Below are 26,688 nucleotides of genomic sequence, written 5' to 3'. Positions count from 1 at the left end.
CTGTTGTGCTGCATCAATCAATCAATCAATCAATCAATCAATCAATCAATCAATCAATCAATCAATCAGTGGCTGGCTCAGGTGCAGCTCTTTAACTTACCTAAAAGGGAGGGCGGAGAGAAGACAAGGAAGGTGAATGAGGTGTTCCAATGTGAAATGCCGGAAACACAGAAACACAGACGACACACAACAAGAGGTGGCAATCTATTCATTAATTGCATTTAATCAATGAGCTCATTATCACTCATGCATTGTCCAACAGGTGTTGAAATAATGGGATTAAAAGGGGAGATCCCTTCAGAAAGACAGAAACAATAGCAAAGACAAAAAACACTTTTGGAATCTGCTTTTAGTCAACACATAAGGAAAGGGTGCACCGGTCCTGGAAATACTGCAATACCAGGTCAATGCGTGGAGTGGACAGAGCAAGCTCTATTTCCATCTCCCTGTTCTAAAAATCCATTTAATATATGGTCCCCAGATAGGGGACGTATCAGATATTAAACTGATAAGAACAGATACTACACTTGATCTTAGCCAAAAGGCCGAGAAGCGATAACCCGAACGGGCCGCGCGTTGCCCGAGCCTGCCCGATACTGCTGTTCAGCCCTTGCAGCGATTCAGCCTACTTCTAGGCAATTCCATGGGGCCCTGCAGGCTCACACACTCACAGCTACACGGGAGGTGAATAAAGCCCGGAGAGGAAGCCAGACAGGATTTGCTTCTTTTGCTTGCACCACAATGCAGTGCTGAAAGAGGAGGAATCTACATAAAAACGCCTTCCTGGCAACGCCCAAATGCCCTGCTGCCATGCAGATAAACACTGGCAGCGGCAGCAAGTGCATGCCCACAGCCACCCCTTGTTCCTTCACACCTTGTATCAGCTGTAATCCAGTCCAGTCCAGTGCTGCCTGCTGAGCAGCACTGACCAACACTGCCTGGGCCCAGGCTTTTATCTCTGAGGCCCCATTATGATGTCAGAAAGCTGGCTCTGGAATCCTGAGGGCTCCACTATGACACGTGCAAAGTTCCGTCTGAACTTTATATAAGACGGTGAGGCTCAGTCAGTCACTCAGTGTTGCCTGAGAGGGCAACACTGCAACAGCCGGCCGCCAGGCTGTCTTTTTTTTGCACAGCTAGTTGCCTCCAGGAGGCCACAAGAGGGAGACAAGGGACTGCAAAATGGAAAATAGGCATCCACCAACTTTACAGACAACTTCTCCTTGCTCCTACAACCTCCATCCTTGCACAGTTTGTTATTCTTCTAGGTAACATAGTAACAAATCCAAATTGCTGCTCTCTTTGTAGGCAAGCAAGGCTTTGTTGCAACTGCAATTCTTACTTCTTCTTGAAATGTAGGGACGACAGTACATTCCATCACATCCATCTAGTGTACACAGGTAGGTCCATTGTGGCGGGCAGGCGAGCGGGCGGGCTGCTTTATTGGCTGTTTGCTGTTCCCCTACTCCACTCCACTATTTGACTGTTGTGCTGCATCAATCAATCAATCAATCAATCAATCAATCAATCAATCAATCAATCAATCAATCAATCAATCAGTGGCTGGCTCAGGTGCAGCTCTTTAACTTACCTAAAAGGGAGGGCGGAGAGAAGACAAGGAAGGTGAATGAGGTGTTCCAATGTGAAATGCCGGAAACACAGAAACACAGACGACACACAACAAGAGGTGGCAATCTATTCATTAATTGCATTTAATCAATGAGCTCATTATCACTCATGCATTGTCCAACAGGTGTTGAAATAATCGGATTAAAAGGGGAGATCCCTTCAGAAAGACAGAAACAATAGCAAAGACAAAAAACACTTTTGGAATCTGCTTTTAGTCAACACATAAGGAAAGGGTGCACCGGTCCTGGAAATACTGCAATACCAGGTCAATGCGTGGAGTGGACAGAGCAAGCTCTATTTCCATCTCCCTGTTCTAAAAATCCATTTAATATATGGTCCCCAGATAGGGGACGTATCAGATATTAAACTGATAAGAACAGATACTACACTTGATCTTAGCCAAAAGGCCGAGAAGCGATAACCCGAACGGGCCGCGCGTTGCCCGAGCCTGCCCGATACTGCTGTTCAGCCCTTGCAGCGATTCAGCCTACTTCTAGGCAATTCCATGGGGCCCTGCAGGCTCACACACTCACAGCTACACGGGAGGTGAATAAAGGCCGGAGAGGAAGCCAGACAGGATTTGCTTCTTTTGCTTGCACCACAATGCAGTGCTGAAAGAGGAGGAATCTACATAAAAACGCCTTCCTGGCAACGCCCAAATGCCCTGCTGCCATGCAGATAAACACTGGCAGCGGCAGCAAGTGCATGCCCACAGCCACCCCTTGTTCCTTCACACCTTGTATCAGCTGTAATCCAGTCCAGTCCAGTGCTGCCTGCTGAGCAGCACTGACCAACACTGCCTGGGCCCAGGCTTTTATCTCTGAGGCCCCATTATGATGTCAGAAAGCTAGCTCTGGAATCCTGAGGGCTCCACTATGACACGTGCAAAGTTCCGTCTGAACTTTATATAAGACGGTGAGGCTCAGTCAGTCACTCAGTGTTGCCTGAGAGGGCAACACTGCAACAGCCGGCCGCCAGGCTGTCTTTTTTTTGCACAGCTAGTTGCCTCCAGGAGGCCACAAGAGGGAGACAAGGGACTGCAAAATGGAAAATAGGCATCCACCAACTTTACAGACAACTTCTCCTTGCTCCTACAACCTCCATCCTTGCACAGTTTGTTATTCTTCTAGGTAACATAGTAACAAATCCAAATTGCTGCTCTCTTTGTAGGCAAGCAAGGCTTTGTTGCAACTGCAATTCTTACTTCTTCTTGAAATGTAGGGACGACAGTACATTCCATCACATCCATCTAGTGTACACAGGTAGGTCCATTGTGGCGGGCAGGCGAGCGGGCGGGCTGCTTTATTGGCTGTTTGCTGTTCCCCTACTCCACTCCACTATTTGACTGTTGTGCTGCATCAATCAATCAATCAATCAATCAATCAATCAATCAATCAATCAATCAATCAATCAATCAATCAGTGGCTGGCTCAGGTGCAGCTCTTTAACTTATCTAAAAGGGAGGGCGGAGAGAAGACAAGGAAGGTGAATGAGGTGTTCCAATGTGAAATGCCGGAAACACAGAAACACAGACGACACACAACAAGAGGTGGCAATCTATTCATTAATTGCATTTAATCAATGAGCTCATTATCACTCATGCATTGTCCAACAGGTGTTGAAATAATGGGATTAAAAGGGGAGATCCCTTCAGAAAGACAGAAACAATAGCAAAGACAAAAAACACTTTTGGAATCTGCTTTTAGTCAACACATAAGGAAAGGGTGCACCGGTCCTGGAAATACTGCAATACCAGGTCAATGCGTGGAGTGGACAGAGCAAGCTCTATTTCCATCTCCCTGTTCTAAAAATCCATTTAATATATGGTCCCCAGATAGGGGACGTATCAGATATTAAACTGATAAGAACAGATACTACACTTGATCTTAGCCAAAAGGCCGAGAAGCGATAACCCGAACGGGCCGCGCGTTGCCCGAGCCTGCCCGATACTGCTGTTCAGCCCTTGCAGCGATTCAGCCTACTTCTAGGCAATTCCATGGGGCCCTGCAGGCTCACACACTCACAGCTACACGGGAGGTGAATAAAGGCCGGAGAGGAAGCCAGACAGGATTTGCTTCTTTTGCTTGCACCACAATGCAGTGCTGAAAGAGGAGGAATCTACATAAAAACGCCTTCCTGGCAACGCCCAAATGCCCTGCTGCCATGCAGATAAACACTGGCAGCGGCAGCAAGTGCATGCCCACAGCCACCCCTTGTTCCTTCACACCTTGTATCAGCTGTAATCCAGTCCAGTCCAGTGCTGCCTGCTGAGCAGCACTGACCAACACTGCCTGGGCCCAGGCTTTTATCTCTGAGGCCCCATTATGATGTCAGAAAGCTGGCTCTGGAATCCTGAGGGCTCCACTATGACACGTGCAAAGTTCCGTCTGAACTTTATATAAGACGGTGAGGCTCAGTCAGTCACTCAGTGTTGCCTGAGAGGGCAACACTGCAACAGCCGGCCGCCAGGCTGTCTTTTTTTTGCACAGCTAGTTGCCTCCAGGAGGCCACAAGAGGGAGACAAGGGACTGCAAAATGGAAAATAGGCATCCACCAACTTTACAGACAACTTCTCCTTGCTCCTACAACCTCCATCCTTGCACAGTTTGTTATTCTTCTAGGTAACATAGTAACAAATCCAAATTGCTGCTCTCTTTGTAGGCAAGCAAGGCTTTGTTGCAACTGCAATTCTTACTTCTTCTTGAAATGTAGGGACGACAGTACATTCCATCACATCCATCTAGTGTACACAGGTAGGTCCATTGTGGCGGGCAGGCGAGCGGGCGGGCTGCTTTATTGGCTGTTTGCTGTTCCCCTACTCCACTCCACTATTTGACTGTTGTGCTGCATCAATCAATCAATCAATCAATCAATCAATCAATCAGTGGCTGGCTCAGGTGCAGCTCTTTAACTTACCTAAAAGGGAGGGCGGAGAGAAGACAAGGAAGGTGAATGAGGTGTTCCAATGTGAAATGCCGGAAACACAGAAACACAGACGACACACAACAAGAGGTGGCAATCTATTCATTAATTGCATTTAATCAATGAGCTCATTATCACTCATGCATTGTCCAACAGGTGTTGAAATAATGGGATTAAAAGGGGAGATCCCTTCAGAAAGACAGAAACAATAGCAAAGACAAAAAACACTTTTGGAATCTGCTTTTAGTCAACACATAAGGAAAGGGTGCACCGGTCCTGGAAATACTGCAATACCAGGTCAATGCGTGGAGTGGACAGAGCAAGCTCTATTTCCATCTCCCTGTTCTAAAAATCCATTTAATATATGGTCCCCAGATAGGGGACGTATCAGATATTAAACTGATAAGAACAGATACTACACTTGATCTTAGCCAAAAGGCCGAGAAGCGATAACCCGAACGGGCCGCGCGTTGCCCGAGCCTGCCCGATACTGCTGTTCAGCCCTTGCAGCGATTCAGCCTACTTCTAGGCAATTCCATGGGGCCCTGCAGGCTCACACACTCACAGCTACACGGGAGGTGAATAAAGGCCGGAGAGGAAGCCAGACAGGATTTGCTTCTTTTGCTTGCACCACAATGCAGTGCTGAAAGAGGAGGAATCTACATAAAAACGCCTTCCTGGCAACGCCCAAATGCCCTGCTGCCATGCAGATAAACACTGGCAGCGGCAGCAAGTGCATGCCCACAGCCACCCCTTGTTCCTTCACACCTTGTATCAGCTGTAATCCAGTCCAGTCCAGTGCTGCCTGCTGAGCAGCACTGACCAACACTGCCTGGGCCCAGGCTTTTATCTCTGAGGCCCCATTATGATGTCAGAAAGCTGGCTCTGGAATCCTGAGGGCTCCACTATGACACGTGCAAAGTTCCGTCTGAACTTTATATAAGACGGTGAGGCTCAGTCAGTCACTCAGTGTTGCCTGAGAGGGCAACACTGCAACAGCCGGCCGCCAGGCTGTCTTTTTTTTGCACAGCTAGTTGCCTCCAGGAGGCCACAAGAGGGAGACAAGGGACTGCAAAATGGAAAATAGGCATCCACCAACTTTACAGACAACTTCTCCTTGCTCCTACAACCTCCATCCTTGCACAGTTTGTTATTCTTCTAGGTAACATAGTAACAAATCCAAATTGCTGCTCTCTTTGTAGGCAAGCAAGGCTTTGTTGCAACTGCAATTCTTACTTCTTCTTGAAATGTAGGGACGACAGTACATTCCATCACATCCATCTAGTGTACACAGGTAGGTCCATTGTGGCGGGCAGGCGAGCGGGCGGGCTGCTTTATTGGCTGTTTGCTGTTCCCCTACTCCACTCCACTATTTGACTGTTGTGCTGCATCAATCAATCAATCAATCAATCAATCAATCAATCAATCAATCAATCAATCAATCAGTGGCTGGCTCAGGTGCAGCTCTTTAACTTACCTAAAAGGGAGGGCGGAGAGAAGACAAGGAAGGTGAATGAGGTGTTCCAATGTGAAATGCCGGAAACACAGAAACACAGACGACACACAACAAGAGGTGGCAATCTATTCATTAATTGCATTTAATCAATGAGCTCATTATCACTCATGCATTGTCCAACAGGTGTTGAAATAATGGGATTAAAAGGGGAGATCCCTTCAGAAAGACAGAAACAATAGCAAAGACAAAAAACACTTTTGGAATCTGCTTTTAGTCAACACATAAGGAAAGGGTGCACCGGTCCTGGAAATACTGCAATACCAGGTCAATGCGTGGAGTGGACAGAGCAAGCTCTATTTCCATCTCCCTGTTCTAAAAATCCATTTAATATATGGTCCCCAGATAGGGGACGTATCAGATATTAAACTGATAAGAACAGATACTACACTTGATCTTAGCCAAAAGGCCGAGAAGCGATAACCCGAACGGGCCGCGCGTTGCCCGAGCCTGCCCGATACTGCTGTTCAGCCCTTGCAGCGATTCAGCCTACTTCTAGGCAATTCCATGGGGCCCTGCAGGCTCACACACTCACAGCTACACGGGAGGTGAATAAAGGCCGGAGAGGAAGCCAGACAGGATTTGCTTCTTTTGCTTGCACCACAATGCAGTGCTGAAAGAGGAGGAATCTACATAAAAACGCCTTCCTGGCAACGCCCAAATGCCCTGCTGCCATGCAGATAAACACTGGCAGCGGCAGCAAGTGCATGCCCACAGCCACCCCTTGTTCCTTCACACCTTGTATCAGCTGTAATCCAGTCCAGTCCAGTGCTGCCTGCTGAGCAGCACTGACCAACACTGCCTGGGCCCAGGCTTTTATCTCTGAGGCCCCATTATGATGTCAGAAAGCTGGCTCTGGAATCCTGAGGGCTCCACTATGACACGTGCAAAGTTCCGTCTGAACTTTATATAAGACGGTGAGGCTCAGTCAGTCACTCAGTGTTGCCTGAGAGGGCAACACTGCAACAGCCGGCCGCCAGGCTGTCTTTTTTTTGCACAGCTAGTTGCCTCCAGGAGGCCACAAGAGGGAGACAAGGGACTGCAAAATGGAAAATAGGCATCCACCAACTTTACAGACAACTTCTCCTTGCTCCTACAACCTCCATCCTTGCACAGTTTGTTATTCTTCTAGGTAACATAGTAACAAATCCAAATTGCTGCTCTCTTTGTAGGCAAGCAAGGCTTTGTTGCAACTGCAATTCTTACTTCTTCTTGAAATGTAGGGACGACAGTACATTCCATCACATCCATCTAGTGTACACAGGTAGGTCCATTGTGGCGGGCAGGCGAGCGGGCGGGCTGCTTTATTGGCTGTTTGCTGTTCCCCTACTCCACTCCACTATTTGACTGTTGTGCTGCATCAATCAATCAATCAATCAATCAATCAATCAATCAATCAATCAATCAATCAATCAATCAGTGGCTGGCTCAGGTGCAGCTCTTTAACTTACCTAAAAGGGAGGGCGGAGAGAAGACAAGGAAGGTGAATGAGGTGTTCCAATGTGAAATGCCGGAAACACAGAAACACAGACGACACACAACAAGAGGTGGCAATCTATTCATTAATTGCATTTAATCAATGAGCTCATTATCACTCATGCATTGTCCAACAGGTGTTGAAATAATGGGATTAAAAGGGGAGATCCCTTCAGAAAGACAGAAACAATAGCAAAGACAAAAAACACTTTTGGAATCTGCTTTTAGTCAACACATAAGGAAAGGGTGCACCGGTCCTGGAAATACTGCAATACCAGGTCAATGCGTGGAGTGGACAGAGCAAGCTCTATTTCCATCTCCCTGTTCTAAAAATCCATTTAATATATGGTCCCCAGATAGGGGACGTATCAGATATTAAACTGATAAGAACAGATACTACACTTGATCTTAGCCAAAAGGCCGAGAAGCGATAACCCGAACGGGCCGCGCGTTGCCCGAGCCTGCCCGATACTGCTGTTCAGCCCTTGCAGCGATTCAGCCTACTTCTAGGCAATTCCATGGGGCCCTGCAGGCTCACACACTCACAGCTACACGGGAGGTGAATAAAGGCCGGAGAGGAAGCCAGACAGGATTTGCTTCTTTTGCTTGCACCACAATGCAGTGCTGAAAGAGGAGGAATCTACATAAAAACGCCTTCCTGGCAACGCCCAAATGCCCTGCTGCCATGCAGATAAACACTGGCAGCGGCAGCAAGTGCATGCCCACAGCCACCCCTTGTTCCTTCACACCTTGTATCAGCTGTAATCCAGTCCAGTCCAGTGCTGCCTGCTGAGCAGCACTGACCAACACTGCCTGGGCCCAGGCTTTTATCTCTGAGGCCCCATTATGATGTCAGAAAGCTGGCTCTGGAATCCTGAGGGCTCCACTATGACACGTGCAAAGTTCCGTCTGAACTCGGTGAGGCTCAGTCAGTCACTCAGTGTTGCCTGAGAGGGCAACACTGCAACAGCCGGCCGCCAGGCTGTCTTTTTTTTGCACAGCTAGTTGCCTCCAGGAGGCCACAAGAGGGAGACAAGGGACTGCAAAATGGAAAATAGGCATCCACCAACTTTACAGACAACTTCTCCTTGCTCCTACAACCTCCATCCTTGCACAGTTTGTTATTCTTCTAGGTAACATAGTAACAAATCCAAATTGCTGCTCTCTTTGTAGGCAAGCAAGGCTTTGTTGCAACTGCAATTCTTACTTCTTCTTGAAATGTAGGGACGACAGTACATTCCATCACATCCATCTAGTGTACACAGGTAGGTCCATTGTGGCGGGCAGGCGAGCGGGCGGGCTGCTTTATTGGCTGTTTGCTGTTCCCCTACTCCACTCCACTATTTGACTGTTGTGCTGCATCAATCAATCAATCAATCAATCAATCAATCAATCAATCAATCAGTGGCTGGCTCAGGTGCAGCTCTTTAACTTACCTAAAAGGGAGGGCGGAGAGAAGACAAGGAAGGTGAATGAGGTGTTCCAATGTGAAATGCCGGAAACACAGAAACACAGACGACACACAACAAGAGGTGGCAATCTATTCATTAATTGCATTTAATCAATGAGCTCATTATCACTCATGCATTGTCCAACAGGTGTTGAAATAATGGGATTAAAAGGGGAGATCCCTTCAGAAAGACAGAAACAATAGCAAAGACAAAAAACACTTTTGGAATCTGCTTTTAGTCAACACATAAGGAAAGGGTGCACCGGTCCTGGAAATACTGCAATACCAGGTCAATGCGTGGAGTGGACAGAGCAAGCTCTATTTCCATCTCCCTGTTCTAAAAATCCATTTAATATATGGTCCCCAGATAGGGGACGTATCAGATATTAAACTGATAAGAACAGATACTACACTTGATCTTAGCCAAAAGGCCGAGAAGCGATAACCCGAACGGGCCGCGCGTTGCCCGAGCCTGCCCGATACTGCTGTTCAGCCCTTGCAGCGATTCAGCCTACTTCTAGGCAATTCCATGGGGCCCTGCAGGCTCACACACTCACAGCTACACGGGAGGTGAATAAAGGCCGGAGAGGAAGCCAGACAGGATTTGCTTCTTTTGCTTGCACCACAATGCAGTGCTGAAAGAGGAGGAATCTACATAAAAACGCCTTCCTGGCAACGCCCAAATGCCCTGCTGCCATGCAGATAAACACTGGCAGCGGCAGCAAGTGCATGCCCACAGCCACCCCTTGTTCCTTCACACCTTGTATCAGCTGTAATCCAGTCCAGTCCAGTGCTGCCTGCTGAGCAGCACTGACCAACACTGCCTGGGCCCAGGCTTTTATCTCTGAGGCCCCATTATGATGTCAGAAAGCTGGCTCTGGAATCCTGAGGGCTCCACTATGACACGTGCAAAGTTCCGTCTGAACTTTATATAAGACGGTGAGGCTCAGTCAGTCACTCAGTGTTGCCTGAGAGGGCAACACTGCAACAGCCGGCCGCCAGGCTGTCTTTTTTTTGCACAGCTAGTTGCCTCCAGGAGGCCACAAGAGGGAGACAAGGGACTGCAAAATGGAAAATAGGCATCCACCAACTTTACAGACAACTTCTCCTTGCTCCTACAACCTCCATCCTTGCACAGTTTGTTATTCTTCTAGGTAACATAGTAACAAATCCAAATTGCTGCTCTCTTTGTAGGCAAGCAAGGCTTTGTTGCAACTGCAATTCTTACTTCTTCTTGAAATGTAGGGACGACAGTACATTCCATCACATCCATCTAGTGTACACAGGTAGGTCCATTGTGGCGGGCAGGCGAGCGGGCGGGCTGCTTTATTGGCTGTTTGCTGTTCCCCTACTCCACTCCACTATTTGACTGTTGTGCTGCATCAATCAATCAATCAATCAATCAATCAATCAATCAATCAATCAATCAATCAGTGGCTGGCTCAGGTGCAGCTCTTTAACTTACCTAAAAGGGAGGGCGGAGAGAAGACAAGGAAGGTGAATGAGGTGTTCCAATGTGAAATGCCGGAAACACAGAAACACAGACGACACACAACAAGAGGTGGCAATCTATTCATTAATTGCATTTAATCAATGAGCTCATTATCACTCATGCATTGTCCAACAGGTGTTGAAATAATGGGATTAAAAGGGGAGATCCCTTCAGAAAGACAGAAACAATAGCAAAGACAAAAAACACTTTTGGAATCTGCTTTTAGTCAACACATAAGGAAAGGGTGCACCGGTCCTGGAAATACTGCAATACCAGGTCAATGCGTGGAGTGGACAGAGCAAGCTCTATTTCCATCTCCCTGTTCTAAAAATCCATTTAATATATGGTCCCCAGATAGGGGACGTATCAGATATTAAACTGATAAGAACAGATACTACACTTGATCTTAGCCAAAAGGCCGAGAAGCGATAACCCGAACGGGCCGCGCGTTGCCCGAGCCTGCCCGATACTGCTGTTCAGCCCTTGCAGCGATTCAGCCTACTTCTAGGCAATTCCATGGGGCCCTGCAGGCTCACACACTCACAGCTACACGGGAGGTGAATAAAGGCCGGAGAGGAAGCCAGACAGGATTTGCTTCTTTTGCTTGCACCACAATGCAGTGCTGAAAGAGGAGGAATCTACATAAAAACGCCTTCCTGGCAACGCCCAAATGCCCTGCTGCCATGCAGATAAACACTGGCAGCGGCAGCAAGTGCATGCCCACAGCCACCCCTTGTTCCTTCACACCTTGTATCAGCTGTAATCCAGTCCAGTCCAGTGCTGCCTGCTGAGCAGCACTGACCAACACTGCCTGGGCCCAGGCTTTTATCTCTGAGGCCCCATTATGATGTCAGAAAGCTAGCTCTGGAATCCTGAGGGCTCCACTATGACACGTGCAAAGTTCCGTCTGAACTTTATATAAGACGGTGAGGCTCAGTCAGTCACTCAGTGTTGCCTGAGAGGGCAACACTGCAACAGCCGGCCGCCAGGCTGTCTTTTTTTTGCACAGCTAGTTGCCTCCAGGAGGCCACAAGAGGGAGACAAGGGACTGCAAAATGGAAAATAGGCATCCACCAACTTTACAGACAACTTCTCCTTGCTCCTACAACCTCCATCCTTGCACAGTTTGTTATTCTTCTAGGTAACATAGTAACAAATCCAAATTGCTGCTCTCTTTGTAGGCAAGCAAGGCTTTGTTGCAACTGCAATTCTTACTTCTTCTTGAAATGTAGGGACGACAGTACATTCCATCACATCCATCTAGTGTACACAGGTAGGTCCATTGTGGCGGGCAGGCGAGCGGGCGGGCTGCTTTATTGGCTGTTTGCTGTTCCCCTACTCCACTCCACTATTTGACTGTTGTGCTGCATCAATCAATCAATCAATCAATCAATCAATCAATCAATCAATCAATCAATCAATCAATCAATCAGTGGCTGGCTCAGGTGCAGCTCTTTAACTTATCTAAAAGGGAGGGCGGAGAGAAGACAAGGAAGGTGAATGAGGTGTTCCAATGTGAAATGCCGGAAACACAGAAACACAGACGACACACAACAAGAGGTGGCAATCTATTCATTAATTGCATTTAATCAATGAGCTCATTATCACTCATGCATTGTCCAACAGGTGTTGAAATAATGGGATTAAAAGGGGAGATCCCTTCAGAAAGACAGAAACAATAGCAAAGACAAAAAACACTTTTGGAATCTGCTTTTAGTCAACACATAAGGAAAGGGTGCACCGGTCCTGGAAATACTGCAATACCAGGTCAATGCGTGGAGTGGACAGAGCAAGCTCTATTTCCATCTCCCTGTTCTAAAAATCCATTTAATATATGGTCCCCAGATAGGGGACGTATCAGATATTAAACTGATAAGAACAGATACTACACTTGATCTTAGCCAAAAGGCCGAGAAGCGATAACCCGAACGGGCCGCGCGTTGCCCGAGCCTGCCCGATACTGCTGTTCAGCCCTTGCAGCGATTCAGCCTACTTCTAGGCAATTCCATGGGGCCCTGCAGGCTCACACACTCACAGCTACACGGGAGGTGAATAAAGGCCGGAGAGGAAGCCAGACAGGATTTGCTTCTTTTGCTTGCACCACAATGCAGTGCTGAAAGAGGAGGAATCTACATAAAAACGCCTTCCTGGCAACGCCCAAATGCCCTGCTGCCATGCAGATAAACACTGGCAGCGGCAGCAAGTGCATGCCCACAGCCACCCCTTGTTCCTTCACACCTTGTATCAGCTGTAATCCAGTCCAGTCCAGTGCTGCCTGCTGAGCAGCACTGACCAACACTGCCTGGGCCCAGGCTTTTATCTCTGAGGCCCCATTATGATGTCAGAAAGCTGGCTCTGGAATCCTGAGGGCTCCACTATGACACGTGCAAAGTTCCGTCTGAACTTTATATAAGACGGTGAGGCTCAGTCAGTCACTCAGTGTTGCCTGAGAGGGCAACACTGCAACAGCCGGCCGCCAGGCTGTCTTTTTTTTGCACAGCTAGTTGCCTCCAGGAGGCCACAAGAGGGAGACAAGGGACTGCAAAATGGAAAATAGGCATCCACCAACTTTACAGACAACTTCTCCTTGCTCCTACAACCTCCATCCTTGCACAGTTTGTTATTCTTCTAGGTAACATAGTAACAAATCCAAATTGCTGCTCTCTTTGTAGGCAAGCAAGGCTTTGTTGCAACTGCAATTCTTACTTCTTCTTGAAATGTAGGGACGACAGTACATTCCATCACATCCATCTAGTGTACACAGGTAGGTCCATTGTGGCGGGCAGGCGAGCGGGCGGGCTGCTTTATTGGCTGTTTGCTGTTCCCCTACTCCACTCCACTATTTGACTGTTGTGCTGCATCAATCAATCAATCAATCAATCAATCAATCAATCAGTGGCTGGCTCAGGTGCAGCTCTTTAACTTACCTAAAAGGGAGGGCGGAGAGAAGACAAGGAAGGTGAATGAGGTGTTCCAATGTGAAATGCCGGAAACACAGAAACACAGACGACACACAACAAGAGGTGGCAATCTATTCATTAATTGCATTTAATCAATGAGCTCATTATCACTCATGCATTGTCCAACAGGTGTTGAAATAATGGGATTAAAAGGGGAGATCCCTTCAGAAAGACAGAAACAATAGCAAAGACAAAAAACACTTTTGGAATCTGCTTTTAGTCAACACATAAGGAAAGGGTGCACCGGTCCTGGAAATACTGCAATACCAGGTCAATGCGTGGAGTGGACAGAGCAAGCTCTATTTCCATCTCCCTGTTCTAAAAATCCATTTAATATATGGTCCCCAGATAGGGGACGTATCAGATATTAAACTGATAAGAACAGATACTACACTTGATCTTAGCCAAAAGGCCGAGAAGCGATAACCCGAACGGGCCGCGCGTTGCCCGAGCCTGCCCGATACTGCTGTTCAGCCCTTGCAGCGATTCAGCCTACTTCTAGGCAATTACATGGGGCCCTGCAGGCTCACACACTCACAGCTACACGGGAGGTGAATAAAGGCCGGAGAGGAAGCCAGACAGGATTTGCTTCTTTTGCTTGCACCACAATGCAGTGCTGAAAGAGGAGGAATCTACATAAAAACGCCTTCCTGGCAACGCCCAAATGCCCTGCTGCCATGCAGATAAACACTGGCAGCGGCAGCAAGTGCATGCCCACAGCCACCCCTTGTTCCTTCACACCTTGTATCAGCTGTAATCCAGTCCAGTCCAGTGCTGCCTGCTGAGCAGCACTGACCAACACTGCCTGGGCCCAGGCTTTTATCTCTGAGGCCCCATTATGATGTCAGAAAGCTGGCTCTGGAATCCTGAGGGCTCCACTATGACACGTGCAAAGTTCCGTCTGAACTTTATATAAGACGGTGAGGCTCAGTCAGTCACTCAGTGTTGCCTGAGAGGGCAACACTGCAACAGCCGGCCGCCAGGCTGTCTTTTTTTTGCACAGCTAGTTGCCTCCAGGAGGCCACAAGAGGGAGACAAGGGACTGCAAAATGGAAAATAGGCATCCACCAACTTTACAGACAACTTCTCCTTGCTCCTACAACCTCCATCCTTGCACAGTTTGTTATTCTTCTAGGTAACATAGTAACAAATCCAAATTGCTGCTCTCTTTGTAGGCAAGCAAGGCTTTGTTGCAACTGCAATTCTTACTTCTTCTTGAAATGTAGGGACGACAGTACATTCCATCACATCCATCTAGTGTACACAGGTAGGTCCATTGTGGCGGGCAGGCGAGCGGGCGGGCTGCTTTATTGGCTGTTTGCTGTTCCCCTACTCCACTCCACTATTTGACTGTTGTGCTGCATCAATCAATCAATCAATCAATCAATCAATCAATCAATCAATCAATCAATCAATCAGTGGCTGGCTCAGGTGCAGCTCTTTAACTTACCTAAAAGGGAGGGCGGAGAGAAGACAAGGAAGGTGAATGAGGTGTTCCAATGTGAAATGCCGGAAACACAGAAACACAGACGACACACAACAAGAGGTGGCAATCTATTCATTAATTGCATTTAATCAATGAGCTCATTATCACTCATGCATTGTCCAACAGGTGTTGAAATAATGGGATTAAAAGGGGAGATCCCTTCAGAAAGACAGAAACAATAGCAAAGACAAAAAACACTTTTGGAATCTGCTTTTAGTCAACACATAAGGAAAGGGTGCACCGGTCCTGGAAATACTGCAATACCAGGTCAATGCGTGGAGTGGACAGAGCAAGCTCTATTTCCATCTCCCTGTTCTAAAAATCCATTTAATATATGGTCCCCAGATAGGGGACGTATCAGATATTAAACTGATAAGAACAGATACTACACTTGATCTTAGCCAAAAGGCCGAGAAGCGATAACCCGAACGGGCCGCGCGTTGCCCGAGCCTGCCCGATACTGCTGTTCAGCCCTTGCAGCGATTCAGCCTACTTCTAGGCAATTCCATGGGGCCCTGCAGGCTCACACACTCACAGCTACACGGGAGGTGAATAAAGGCCGGAGAGGAAGCCAGACAGGATTTGCTTCTTTTGCTTGCACCACAATGCAGTGCTGAAAGAGGAGGAATCTACATAAAAACGCCTTCCTGGCAACGCCCAAATGCCCTGCTGCCATGCAGATAAACACTGGCAGCGGCAGCAAGTGCATGCCCACAGCCACCCCTTGTTCCTTCACACCTTGTATCAGCTGTAATCCAGTCCAGTCCAGTGCTGCCTGCTGAGCAGCACTGACCAACACTGCCTGGGCCCAGGCTTTTATCTCTGAGGCCCCATTATGATGTCAGAAAGCTGGCTCTGGAATCCTGAGGGCTCCACTATGACACGTGCAAAGTTCCGTCTGAACTTTATATAAGACGGTGAGGCTCAGTCAGTCACTCAGTGTTGCCTGAGAGGGCAACACTGCAACAGCCGGCCGCCAGGCTGTCTTTTTTTTGCACAGCTAGTTGCCTCCAGGAGGCCACAAGAGGGAGACAAGGGACTGCAAAATGGAAAATAGGCATCCACCAACTTTACAGACAACTTCTCCTTGCTCCTACAACCTCCATCCTTGCACAGTTTGTTATTCTTCTAGGTAACATAGTAACAAATCCAAATTGCTGCTCTCTTTGTAGGCAAGCAAGGCTTTGTTGCAACTGCAATTCTTACTTCTTCTTGAAATGTACGGACGACAGTACATTCCATCACATCCATCTAGTGTACACAGGTAGGTCCATTGTGGCGGGCAGGCGAGCGGGCGGGCTGCTTTATTGGCTGTTTGCTGTTCCCCTACTCCACTCCACTATTTGACTGTTGTGCTGCATCAATCAATCAATCAATCAATCAATCAATCAATCAATCAATCAATCAATCAGTGGCTGGCTCAGGTGCAGCTCTTTAACTTACCTAAAAGGGAGGGCGGAGAGAAGACAAGGAAGGTGAATGAGGTGTTCCAATGTGAAATGCCGGAAACACAGAAACACAGACGACACACAACAAGAGGTGGCAATCTATTCATTAATTGCATTTAATCAATGAGCTCATTATCACTCATGCATTGTCCAACAGGTGTTGAAATAATGGGATTAAAAGGGGAGATCCCTTCAGAAAGACAGAAACAATAGCAAAGACAAAAAACACTTTTGGAATCTGCTTTTAGTCAACACATAAGGAAAGGGTGCACCGGTCCTGGAAATACTGCAATACCAGGTCAATGCGTGGAGTGGACAGAGCAAGCTCTATTTCCATCTCCCTGTTCTAAAAATCCATTTAATATATGGTCCCCAGATAGGGGACGTATCAGATATTAAACTGATAAGAACAGATACTACACTTGATCTTAGCCAAAAGGCCGAGAAGCGATAACCCGAACGGGCCGCGCGTTGCCCGAGCCTGCCCGATACTGCTGTTCAGCCCTTGCAGCGATTCAGCCTACTTCTAGGCAATTCCATGGGGCCCTGCAGGCTCACACACTCACAGCTACACGGGAGGTGAATAAAGGCCGGAGAGGAAGCCAGACAGGATTTGCTTCTTTTGCTTGCACCACAATGCAGTGCTGAAAGAGGAGGAATCTACATAAAAACGCCTTCCTGGCAACGCCCAAATGCCCTGCTGCCATGCAGATAAACACTGGCAGCGGCAGCAAGTGCATGCCCACAGCCACCCCTTGTTCCTTCACACCTTGTATCAGCTGTAATCCAGTCCAGTCCAGTGCTGCCTGCTGAGCAGCACTGACCAACACTGCCTGGGCCCAGGCTTTTATCTCTGAGGCCCCATTATGATGTCAGAAAGCTGGCTCTGGAATCCTGAGGGCTCCACTATGACACGTGCAAAGTTCCGTCTGAACTTTATATAAGACGGTGAGGCTCAGTCAGTCACTCAGTGTTGCCTGAGAGGGCAACACTGCAACAGCCGGCCGCCAGGCTGTCTTTTTTTTGCACAGCTAGTTGCCTCCAGGAGGCCACAAGAGGGAGACAAGGGACTGCAAAATGGAAAATAGGCATCCACCAACTTTACAGACAACTTCTCCTTGCTCCTACAACCTCCATCCTTGCACAGTTTGTTATTCTTCTAGGTAACATAGTAACAAATCCAAATTGCTGCTCTCTTTGTAGGCAAGCAAGGCTTTGTTGCAACTGCAATTCTTACTTCTTCTTGAAATGTAGGGACGACAGTACATTCCATCACATCCATCTAGTGTACACAGGTAGGTCCATTGTGGCGGGCAGGCGAGCGGGCGGGCTGCTTTATTGGCTGTTTGCTGTTCCCCTACTCCACTCCACTATTTGACTGTTGTGCTGCATCAATCAATCAATCAATCAATCAATCAATCAATCAATCAATCAATCAGTGGCTGGCTCAGGTGCAGCTCTTTAACTTACCTAAAAGGGAGGGCGGAGAGAAGACAAGGAAGGTGAATGAGGTGTTCCAATGTGAAATGCCGGAAACACAGAAACACAGACGACACACAACAAGAGGTGGCAATCTATTCATTAATTGCATTTAATCAATGAGCTCATTATCACTCATGCATTGTCCAACAGGTGTTGAAATAATGGGATTAAAAGGGGAGATCCCTTCAGAAAGACAGAAACAATAGCAAAGACAAAAAACACTTTTGGAATCTGCTTTTAGTCAACACATAAGGAAAGGGTGCACCGGTCCTGGAAATACTGCAATACCAGGTCAATGCGTGGAGTGGACAGAGCAAGCTCTATTTCCATCTCCCTGTTCTAAAAATCCATTTAATATATGGTCCCCAGATAGGGGACGTATCAGATATTAAACTGATAAGAACAGATACTACACTTGATCTTAGCCAAAAGGCCGAGAAGCGATAACCCGAACGGGCCGCGCGTTGCCCGAGCCTGCCCGATACTGCTGTTCAGCCCTTGCAGCGATTCAGCCTACTTCTAGGCAATTCCATGGGGCCCTGCAGGCTCACACACTCACAGCTACACGGGAGGTGAATAAAGGCCGGAGAGGAAGCCAGACAGGATTTGCTTCTTTTGCTTGCACCACAATGCAGTGCTGAAAGAGGAGGAATCTACATAAAAACGCCTTCCTGGCAACGCCCAAATGCCCTGCTGCCATGCAGATAAACACTGGCAGCGGCAGCAAGTGCATGCCCACAGCCACCCCTTGTTCCTTCACACCTTGTATCAGCTGTAATCCAGTCCAGTCCAGTGCTGCCTGCTGAGCAGCACTGACCAACACTGCCTGGGCCCAGGCTTTTATCTCTGAGGCCCCATTATGATGTCAGAAAGCTGGCTCTGGAATCCTGAGGGCTCCACTATGACACGTGCAAAGTTCCGTCTGAACTTTATATAAGACGGTGAGGCTCAGTCAGTCACTCAGTGTTGCCTGAGAGGGCAACACTGCAACAGCCGGCCGCCAGGCTGTCTTTTTTTTGCACAGCTAGTTGCCTCCAGGAGGCCACAAGAGGGAGACAAGGGACTGCAAAATGGAAAATAGGCATCCACCAACTTTACAGACAACTTCTCCTTGCTCCTACAACCTCCATCCTTGCACAGTTTGTTATTCTTCTAGGTAACATAGTAACAAATCCAAATTGCTGCTCTCTTTGTAGGCAAGCAAGGCTTTGTTGCAACTGCAATTCTTACTTCTTCTTGAAATGTAGGGACGACAGTACATTCCATCACATCCATCTAGTGTACACAGGTAGGTCCATTGTGGCGGGCAGGCGAGCGGGCGGGCTGCTTTATTGGCTGTTTGCTGTTCCCCTACTCCACTCCACTATTTGACTGTTGTGCTGCATCAATCAATCAATCAATCAATCAATCAATCAATCAATCAATCAATCAATCAATCAATCAATCAGTGGCTGGCTCAGGTGCAGCTCTTTAACTTACCTAAAAGGGAGGGCGGAGAGAAGACAAGGAAGGTGAATGAGGTGTTCCAATGTGAAATGCCGGAAACACAGAAACACAGACGACACACAACAAGAGGTGGCAATCTATTCATTAATTGCATTTAATCAATGAGCTCATTATCACTCATGCATTGTCCAACAGGTGTTGAAATAATGGGATTAAAAGGGGAGATCCCTTCAGAAAGACAGAAACAATAGCAAAGACAAAAAACACTTTTGGAATCTGCTTTTAGTCAACACATAAGGAAAGGGTGCACCGGTCCTGGAAATACTGCAATACCAGGTCAATGCGTGGAGTGGACAGAGCAAGCTCTATTTCCATCTCCCTGTTCTAAAAATCCATTTAATATATGGTCCCCAGATAGGGGACGTATCAGATATTAAACTGATAAGAACAGATACTACACTTGATCTTAGCCAAAAGGCCGAGAAGCGATAACCCGAACGGGCCGCGCGTTGCCCGAGCCTGCCCGATACTGCTGTTCAGCCCTTGCAGCGATTCAGCCTACTTCTAGGCAATTCCATGGGGCCCTGCAGGCTCACACACTCACAGCTACACGGGAGGTGAATAAAGGCCGGAGAGGAAGCCAGACAGGATTTGCTTCTTTTGCTTGCACCACAATGCAGTGCTGAAAGAGGAGGAATCTACATAAAAACGCCTTCCTGGCAACGCCCAAATGCCCTGCTGCCATGCAGATAAACACTGGCAGCGGCAGCAAGTGCATGCCCACAGCCACCCCTTGTTCCTTCACACCTTGTATCAGCTGTAATCCAGTCCAGTCCAGTGCTGCCTGCTGAGCAGCACTGACCAACACTGCCTGGGCCCAGGCTTTTATCTCTGAGGCCCCATTATGATGTCAGAAAGCTGGCTCTGGAATCCTGAGGGCTCCACTATGACACGTGCAAAGTTCCGTCTGAACTTTATATAAGACGGTGAGGCTCAGTCAGTCACTCAGTGTTGCCTGAGAGGGCAACACTGCAACAGCCGGCCGCCAGGCTGTCTTTTTTTTGCACAGCTAGTTGCCTCCAGGAGGCCACAAGAGGGAGACAAGGGACTGCAAAATGGAAAATAGGCATCCACCAACTTTACAGACAACTTCTCCTTGCTCCTACAACCTCCATCCTTGCACAGTTTGTTATTCTTCTAGGTAACATAGTAACAAATCCAAATTGCTGCTCTCTTTGTAGGCAAGCAAGGCTTTGTTGCAACTGCAATTCTTACTTCTTCTTGAAATGTAGGGACGACAGTACATTCCATCACATCCATCTAGTGTACACAGGTAGGTCCATTGTGGCGGGCAGGCGAGCGGGCGGGCTGCTTTATTGGCTGTTTGCTGTTCCCCTACTCCACTCCACTATTTGACTGTTGTGCTGCATCAATCAATCAATCAATCAATCAATCAATCAATCAGTGGCTGGCTCAGGTGCAGCTCTTTAACTTACCTAAAAGGGAGGGCGGAGAGAAGACAAGGAAGGTGAATGAGGTGTTCCAATGTGAAATGCCGGAAACACAGAAACACAGACGACACACAACAAGAGGTGGCAATCTATTCATTAATTGCATTTAATCAATGAGCTCATTATCACTCATGCATTGTCCAACAGGTGTTGAAATAATGGGATTAAAAGGGGAGATCCCTTCAGAAAGACAGAAACAATAGCAAAGACAAAAAACACTTTTGGAATCTGCTTTTAGTCAACACATAAGGAAAGGGTGCACCGGTCCTGGAAATACTGCAATACCAGGTCAATGCGTGGAGTGGACAGAGCAAGCTCTATTTCCATCTCCCTGTTCTAAAAATCCATTTAATATATGGTCCCCAGATAGGGGACGTATCAGATATTAAACTGATAAGAACAGATACTACACTTGATCTTAGCCAAAAGGCCGAGAAGCGATAACCCGAACGGGCCGCGCGTTGCCCGAGCCTGCCCGATACTGCTGTTCAGCCCTTGCAGCGATTCAGCCTACTTCTAGGCAATTCCATGGGGCCCTGCAGGCTCACACACTCACAGCTACACGGGAGGTGAATAAAGGCCGGAGAGGAAGCCAGACAGGATTTGCTTCTTTTGCTTGCACCACAATGCAGTGCTGAAAGAGGAGGAATCTACATAAAAACGCCTTCCTGGCAACGCCCAAATGCCCTGCTGCCATGCAGATAAACACTGGCAGCGGCAGCAAGTGCATGCCCACAGCCACCCCTTGTTCCTTCACACCTTGTATCAGCTGTAATCCAGTCCAGTCCAGTGCTGCCTGCTGAGCAGCACTGACCAACACTGCCTGGGCCCAGGCTTTTATCTCTGAGGCCCCATTATGATGTCAGAAAGCTGGCTCTGGAATCCTGAGGGCTCCACTATGACACGTGCAAAGTTCCGTCTGAACTTTATATAAGACGGTGAGGCTCAGTCAGTCACTCAGTGTTGCCTGAGAGGGCAACACTGCAACAGCCGGCCGCCAGGCTGTCTTTTTTTTGCACAGCTAGTTGCCTCCAGGAGGCCACAAGAGGGAGACAAGGGACTGCAAAATGGAAAATAGGCATCCACCAACTTTACAGACAACTTCTCCTTGCTCCTACAACCTCCATCCTTGCACAGTTTGTTATTCTTCTAGGTAACATAGTAACAAATCCAAATTGCTGCTCTCTTTGTAGGCAAGCAAGGCTTTGTTGCAACTGCAATTCTTACTTCTTCTTGAAATGTAGGGACGACAGTACATTCCATCACATCCATCTAGTGTACACAGGTAGGTCCATTGTGGCGGGCAGGCGAGCGGGCGGGCTGCTTTATTGGCTGTTTGCTGTTCCCCTACTCCACTCCACTATTTGACTGTTGTGCTGCATCAATCAATCAATCAATCAATCAATCAATCAATCAATCAATCAATCAATCAATCAATCAATCAATCAATCAATCAGTGGCTGGCTCAGGTGCAGCTCTTTAACTTACCTAAAAGGGAGGGCGGAGAGAAGACAAGGAAGGTGAATGAGGTGTTCCAATGTGAAATGCCGGAAACACAGAAACACAGACGACACACAACAAGAGGTGGCAATCTATTCATTAATTGCATTTAATCAATGAGCTCATTATCACTCATGCATTGTCCAACAGGTGTTGAAATAATGGGATTAAAAGGGGAGATCCCTTCAGAAAGACAGAAACAATAGCAAAGACAAAAAACACTTTTGGAATCTGCTTTTAGTCAACACATAAGGAAAGGGTGCACCGGTCCTGGAAATACTGCAATACCAGGTCAATGCGTGGAGTGGACAGAGCAAGCTCTATTTCCATCTCCCTGTTCTAAAAATCCATTTAATATATGGTCCCCAGATAGGGGACGTATCAGATATTAAACTGATAAGAACAGATACTACACTTGATCTTAGCCAAAAGGCCGAGAAGCGATAACCCGAACGGGCCGCGCGTTGCCCGAGCCTGCCCGATACTGCTGTTCAGCCCTTGCAGCGATTCAGCCTACTTCTAGGCAATTCCATGGGGCCCTGCAGGCTCACACACTCACAGCTACACGGGAGGTGAATAAAGGCCGGAGAGGAAGCCAGACAGGATTTGCTTCTTTTGCTTGCACCACAATGCAGTGCTGAAAGAGGAGGAATCTACATAAAAACGCCTTCCTGGCAACGCCCAAATGCCCTGCTGCCATGCAGATAAACACTGGCAGCGGCAGCAAGTGCATGCCCACAGCCACCCCTTGTTCCTTCACACCTTGTATCAGCTGTAATCCAGTCCAGTCCAGTGCTGCCTGCTGAGCAGCACTGACCAACACTGCCTGGGCCCAGGCTTTTATCTCTGAGGCCCCATTATGATGTCAGAAAGCTGGCTCTGGAATCCTGAGGGCTCCACTATGACACGTGCAAAGTTCCGTCTGAACTTTATATAAGACGGTGAGGCTCAGTCAGTCACTCAGTGTTGCCTGAGAGGGCAACACTGCAACAGCCGGCCGCCAGGCTGTCTTTTTTTTGCACAGCTAGTTGCCTCCAGGAGGCCACAAGAGGGAGACAAGGGACTGCAAAATGGAAAATAGGCATCCACCAACTTTACAGACAACTTCTCCTTGCTCCTACAACCTCCATCCTTGCACAGTTTGTTATTCTTCTAGGTAACATAGTAACAAATCCAAATTGCTGCTCTCTTTGTAGGCAAGCAAGGCTTTGTTGCAACTGCAATTCTTACTTCTTCTTGAAATGTAGGGACGACAGTACATTCCATCACATCCATCTAGTGTACACAGGTAGGTCCATTGTGGCGGGCAGGCGAGCGGGCGGGCTGCTTTATTGGCTGTTTGCTGTTCCCCTACTCCACTCCACTATTTGACTGTTGTGCTGCAATCAATCAATCAATCAATCAATCAATCAATCAATCAATCAGTGGCTGGCTCAGGTGCAGCTCTTTAACTTACCTAAAAGGGAGGGCGGAGAGAAGACAAGGAAGGTGAATGAGGTGTTCCAATGTGAAATGCCGGAAACACAGAAACACAGACGACACACAACAAGAGGTGGCAATCTATTCATTAATTGCATTTAATCAATGAGCTCATTATCACTCATGCATTGTCCAACAGGTGTTGAAATAATGGGATTAAAAGGGGAGATCCCTTCAGAAAGACAGAAACAATAGCAAAGACAAAGAACACTTTTGGAATCTGCTTTTAGTCAACACATAAGGAAAGGGTGCACCGGTCCTGGAAATACTGCAATACCAGGTCAATGCGTGGAGTGGACAGAGCAAGCTCTATTTCCATCTCCCTGTTCTAAAAATCCATTTAATATATGGTCCCCAGATAGGGGACGTATCAGATATTAAACTGATAAGAACAGATACTACACTTGATCTTAGCCAAAAGGCCGAGAAGCGATAACCCGAACGGGCCGCGCGTTGCCCGAGCCTGCCCGATACTGCTGTTCAGCCCTTGCAGCGATTCAGCCTACTTCTAGGCAATTCCATGGGGCCCTGCAGGCTCACACACTCACAGCTACACGGGAGGTGAATAAAGGCCGGAGAGGAAGCCAGACGGGATTTGCTTCTTTTGCTTGCACCACAATGCAGTGCTGAAAGAGGAGGAATCTACATAAAAACGCCTTCCTGGCAACGCCCAAATGCCCTGCTGCCATGCAGATAAACACTGGCAGCGGCAGCAAGTGCATGCCCACAGCCACCCCTTGTTCCTTCACACCTTGTATCAGCTGTAATCCAGTCCAGTCCAGTGCTGCCTGCTGAGCAGCACTGACCAACACTGCCTGGGCCCAGGCTTTTATCTCTGAGGCCCCATTATGATGTCAGAAAGCTGGCTCTGGAATCCTGAGGGCTCCACTATGACACGTGCAAAGTTCCGTCTGAACTTTATATAAGACGGTGAGGCTCAGTCAGTCACTCAGTGTTGCCTGAGAGGGCAACACTGCAACAGCCGGCCGCCAGGCTGTCTTTTTTTTGCACAGCTAGTTGCCTCCAGGAGGCCACAAGAGGGAGACAAGGGACTGCAAAATGGAAAATAGGCATCCACCAACTTTACAGACAACTTCTCCTTGCTCCTACAACCTCCATCCTTGCACAGTTTGTTATTCTTCTAGGTAACATAGTAACAAATCCAAATTGCTGCTCTCTTTGTAGGCAAGCAAGGCTTTGTTGCAACTGCAATTCTTACTTCTTCTTGAAATGTAGGGACGACAGTACATTCCATCACATCCATCTAGTGTACACAGGTAGGTCCATTGTGGCGGGCAGGCGAGCGGGCGGGCTGCTTTATTGGCTGTTTGCTGTTCCCCTACTCCACTCCACTATTTGACTGTTGTGCTGCATCAATCAATCAATCAATCAATCAATCAATCAATCAATCAATCAATCAATCAATCAGTGGCTGGCTCAGGTGCAGCTCTTTAACTTACCTAAAAGGGAGGGCGGAGAGAAGACAAGGAAGGTGAATGAGGTGTTCCAATGTGAAATGCCGGAAACACAGAAACACAGACGACACACAACAAGAGGTGGCAATCTATTCATTAATTGCATTTAATCAATGAGCTCATTATCACTCATGCATTGTCCAACAGGTGTTGAAATAATGGGATTAAAAGGGGAGATCCCTTCAGAAAGACAGAAACAATAGCAAAGACAAAAAACACTTTTGGAATCTGCTTTTAGTCAACACATAAGGAAAGGGTGCACCGGTCCTGGAAATACTGCAATACCAGGTCAATGCGTGGAGTGGACAGAGCAAGCTCTATTTCCATCTCCCTGTTCTAAAAATCCATTTAATATATGGTCCCCAGATAGGGGACGTATCAGATATTAAACTGATAAGAACAGATACTACACTTGATCTTAGCCAAAAGGCCGAGAAGCGATAACCCGAACGGGCCGCGCGTTGCCCGAGCCTGCCCGATACTGCTGTTCAGCCCTTGCAGCGATTCAGCCTACTTCTAGGCAATTCCATGGGGCCCTGCAGGCTCACACACTCACAGCTACACGGGAGGTGAATAAAGGCCGGAGAGGAAGCCAGACAGGATTTGCTTCTTTTGCTTGCACCACAATGCAGTGCTGAAAGAGGAGGAATCTACATAAAAACGCCTTCCTGGCAACGCCCAAATGCCCTGCTGCCATGCAGATAAACACTGGCAGCGGCAGCAAGTGCATGCCCACAGCCACCCCTTGTTCCTTCACACCTTGTATCAGCTGTAATCCAGTCCAGTCCAGTGCTGCCTGCTGAGCAGCACTGACCAACACTGCCTGGGCCCAGGCTTTTATCTCTGAGGCCCCATTATGATGTCAGAAAGCTGGCTCTGGAATCCTGAGGGCTCCACTATGACACGTGCAAAGTTCCGTCTGAACTTTATATAAGACGGTGAGGCTCAGTCAGTCACTCAGTGTTGCCTGAGAGGGCAACACTGCAACAGCCGGCCGCCAGGCTGTCTTTTTTTTGCACAGCTAGTTGCCTCCAGGAGGCCACAAGAGGGAGACAAGGGACTGCAAAATGGAAAATAGGCATCCACCAACTTTACAGACAACTTCTCCTTGCTCCTACAACCTCCATCCTTGCACAGTTTGTTATTCTTCTAGGTAACATAGTAACAAATCCAAATTGCTGCTCTCTTTGTAGGCAAGCAAGGCTTTGTTGCAACTGCAATTCTTACTTCTTCTTGAAATGTAGGGACGACAGTACATTCCATCACATCCATCTAGTGTACACAGGTAGGTCCATTGTGGCGGGCAGGCGAGCGGGCGGGCTGCTTTATTGGCTGTTTGCTGTTCCCCTACTCCACTCCACTATTTGACTGTTGTGCTGCATCAATCAATCAATCAATCAATCAATCAATCAATCAATC

At 47.8% G+C, this 26,688-nt stretch overlaps 18 non-coding genes across 18 annotated transcripts; all 18 read right to left on the bottom strand.

Annotated features, from left to right (window-relative positions):
- Window positions 1-366: 366 nt before the first annotated feature.
- LOC142685014 (U2 spliceosomal RNA) lies at window positions 367-557 on the bottom strand. The gene has a single exon (XR_012854582.1). It is a non-coding gene; the product is annotated as a U2 spliceosomal RNA (small nuclear RNA).
- Window positions 558-1,857: 1,300 nt separating this feature from the next.
- On the bottom strand, window positions 1,858-2,048 carry LOC142685002 (U2 spliceosomal RNA). Its single transcript, XR_012854571.1, has one exon. It is a non-coding gene; the product is annotated as a U2 spliceosomal RNA (small nuclear RNA).
- Window positions 2,049-3,348: 1,300 nt separating this feature from the next.
- LOC142684989 (U2 spliceosomal RNA) lies at window positions 3,349-3,539 on the bottom strand. The gene has a single exon (XR_012854560.1). It is a non-coding gene; the product is annotated as a U2 spliceosomal RNA (small nuclear RNA).
- A 1,272-nt stretch (window positions 3,540-4,811) lies between these two features.
- On the bottom strand, window positions 4,812-5,002 carry LOC142684977 (U2 spliceosomal RNA). The gene has a single exon (XR_012854549.1). It is a non-coding gene; the product is annotated as a U2 spliceosomal RNA (small nuclear RNA).
- A 1,292-nt stretch (window positions 5,003-6,294) lies between these two features.
- On the bottom strand, window positions 6,295-6,485 carry LOC142684965 (U2 spliceosomal RNA). The gene has a single exon (XR_012854538.1). It is a non-coding gene; the product is annotated as a U2 spliceosomal RNA (small nuclear RNA).
- Window positions 6,486-7,781: 1,296 nt separating this feature from the next.
- On the bottom strand, window positions 7,782-7,972 carry LOC142684953 (U2 spliceosomal RNA). The gene has a single exon (XR_012854527.1). It is a non-coding gene; the product is annotated as a U2 spliceosomal RNA (small nuclear RNA).
- A 1,270-nt stretch (window positions 7,973-9,242) lies between these two features.
- LOC142684940 (U2 spliceosomal RNA) lies at window positions 9,243-9,433 on the bottom strand. The gene has a single exon (XR_012854516.1). It is a non-coding gene; the product is annotated as a U2 spliceosomal RNA (small nuclear RNA).
- Window positions 9,434-10,721: 1,288 nt separating this feature from the next.
- On the bottom strand, window positions 10,722-10,912 carry LOC142684928 (U2 spliceosomal RNA). The gene has a single exon (XR_012854505.1). It is a non-coding gene; the product is annotated as a U2 spliceosomal RNA (small nuclear RNA).
- A 1,300-nt stretch (window positions 10,913-12,212) lies between these two features.
- On the bottom strand, window positions 12,213-12,403 carry LOC142684916 (U2 spliceosomal RNA). Its single transcript, XR_012854494.1, has one exon. It is a non-coding gene; the product is annotated as a U2 spliceosomal RNA (small nuclear RNA).
- A 1,272-nt stretch (window positions 12,404-13,675) lies between these two features.
- On the bottom strand, window positions 13,676-13,866 carry LOC142684903 (U2 spliceosomal RNA). The gene has a single exon (XR_012854482.1). It is a non-coding gene; the product is annotated as a U2 spliceosomal RNA (small nuclear RNA).
- A 1,292-nt stretch (window positions 13,867-15,158) lies between these two features.
- On the bottom strand, window positions 15,159-15,349 carry LOC142684891 (U2 spliceosomal RNA). Its single transcript, XR_012854471.1, has one exon. It is a non-coding gene; the product is annotated as a U2 spliceosomal RNA (small nuclear RNA).
- A 1,288-nt stretch (window positions 15,350-16,637) lies between these two features.
- LOC142684879 (U2 spliceosomal RNA) lies at window positions 16,638-16,828 on the bottom strand. The gene has a single exon (XR_012854460.1). It is a non-coding gene; the product is annotated as a U2 spliceosomal RNA (small nuclear RNA).
- A 1,284-nt stretch (window positions 16,829-18,112) lies between these two features.
- LOC142684867 (U2 spliceosomal RNA) lies at window positions 18,113-18,303 on the bottom strand. Its single transcript, XR_012854449.1, has one exon. It is a non-coding gene; the product is annotated as a U2 spliceosomal RNA (small nuclear RNA).
- A 1,300-nt stretch (window positions 18,304-19,603) lies between these two features.
- LOC142684855 (U2 spliceosomal RNA) lies at window positions 19,604-19,794 on the bottom strand. The gene has a single exon (XR_012854438.1). It is a non-coding gene; the product is annotated as a U2 spliceosomal RNA (small nuclear RNA).
- Window positions 19,795-21,066: 1,272 nt separating this feature from the next.
- LOC142684843 (U2 spliceosomal RNA) lies at window positions 21,067-21,257 on the bottom strand. The gene has a single exon (XR_012854427.1). It is a non-coding gene; the product is annotated as a U2 spliceosomal RNA (small nuclear RNA).
- A 1,312-nt stretch (window positions 21,258-22,569) lies between these two features.
- On the bottom strand, window positions 22,570-22,760 carry LOC142684830 (U2 spliceosomal RNA). The gene has a single exon (XR_012854416.1). It is a non-coding gene; the product is annotated as a U2 spliceosomal RNA (small nuclear RNA).
- Window positions 22,761-24,037: 1,277 nt separating this feature from the next.
- On the bottom strand, window positions 24,038-24,228 carry LOC142684818 (U2 spliceosomal RNA). The gene has a single exon (XR_012854405.1). It is a non-coding gene; the product is annotated as a U2 spliceosomal RNA (small nuclear RNA).
- A 1,292-nt stretch (window positions 24,229-25,520) lies between these two features.
- Window positions 25,521-25,711, bottom strand: LOC142684806 (U2 spliceosomal RNA). The gene has a single exon (XR_012854394.1). It is a non-coding gene; the product is annotated as a U2 spliceosomal RNA (small nuclear RNA).
- Between the last annotated feature and the right edge of the window lie 977 nt (window positions 25,712-26,688).

Source organism: Rhinoderma darwinii, assembly GCF_050947455.1.
Source record: "Rhinoderma darwinii isolate aRhiDar2 chromosome 5 unlocalized genomic scaffold, aRhiDar2.hap1 SUPER_5_unloc_11, whole genome shotgun sequence".
Taxonomy (NCBI): Eukaryota; Metazoa; Chordata; class Amphibia; order Anura; family Rhinodermatidae; genus Rhinoderma; species Rhinoderma darwinii.
This window is presented reverse-complemented; position numbering and strand designations above follow the sequence as displayed.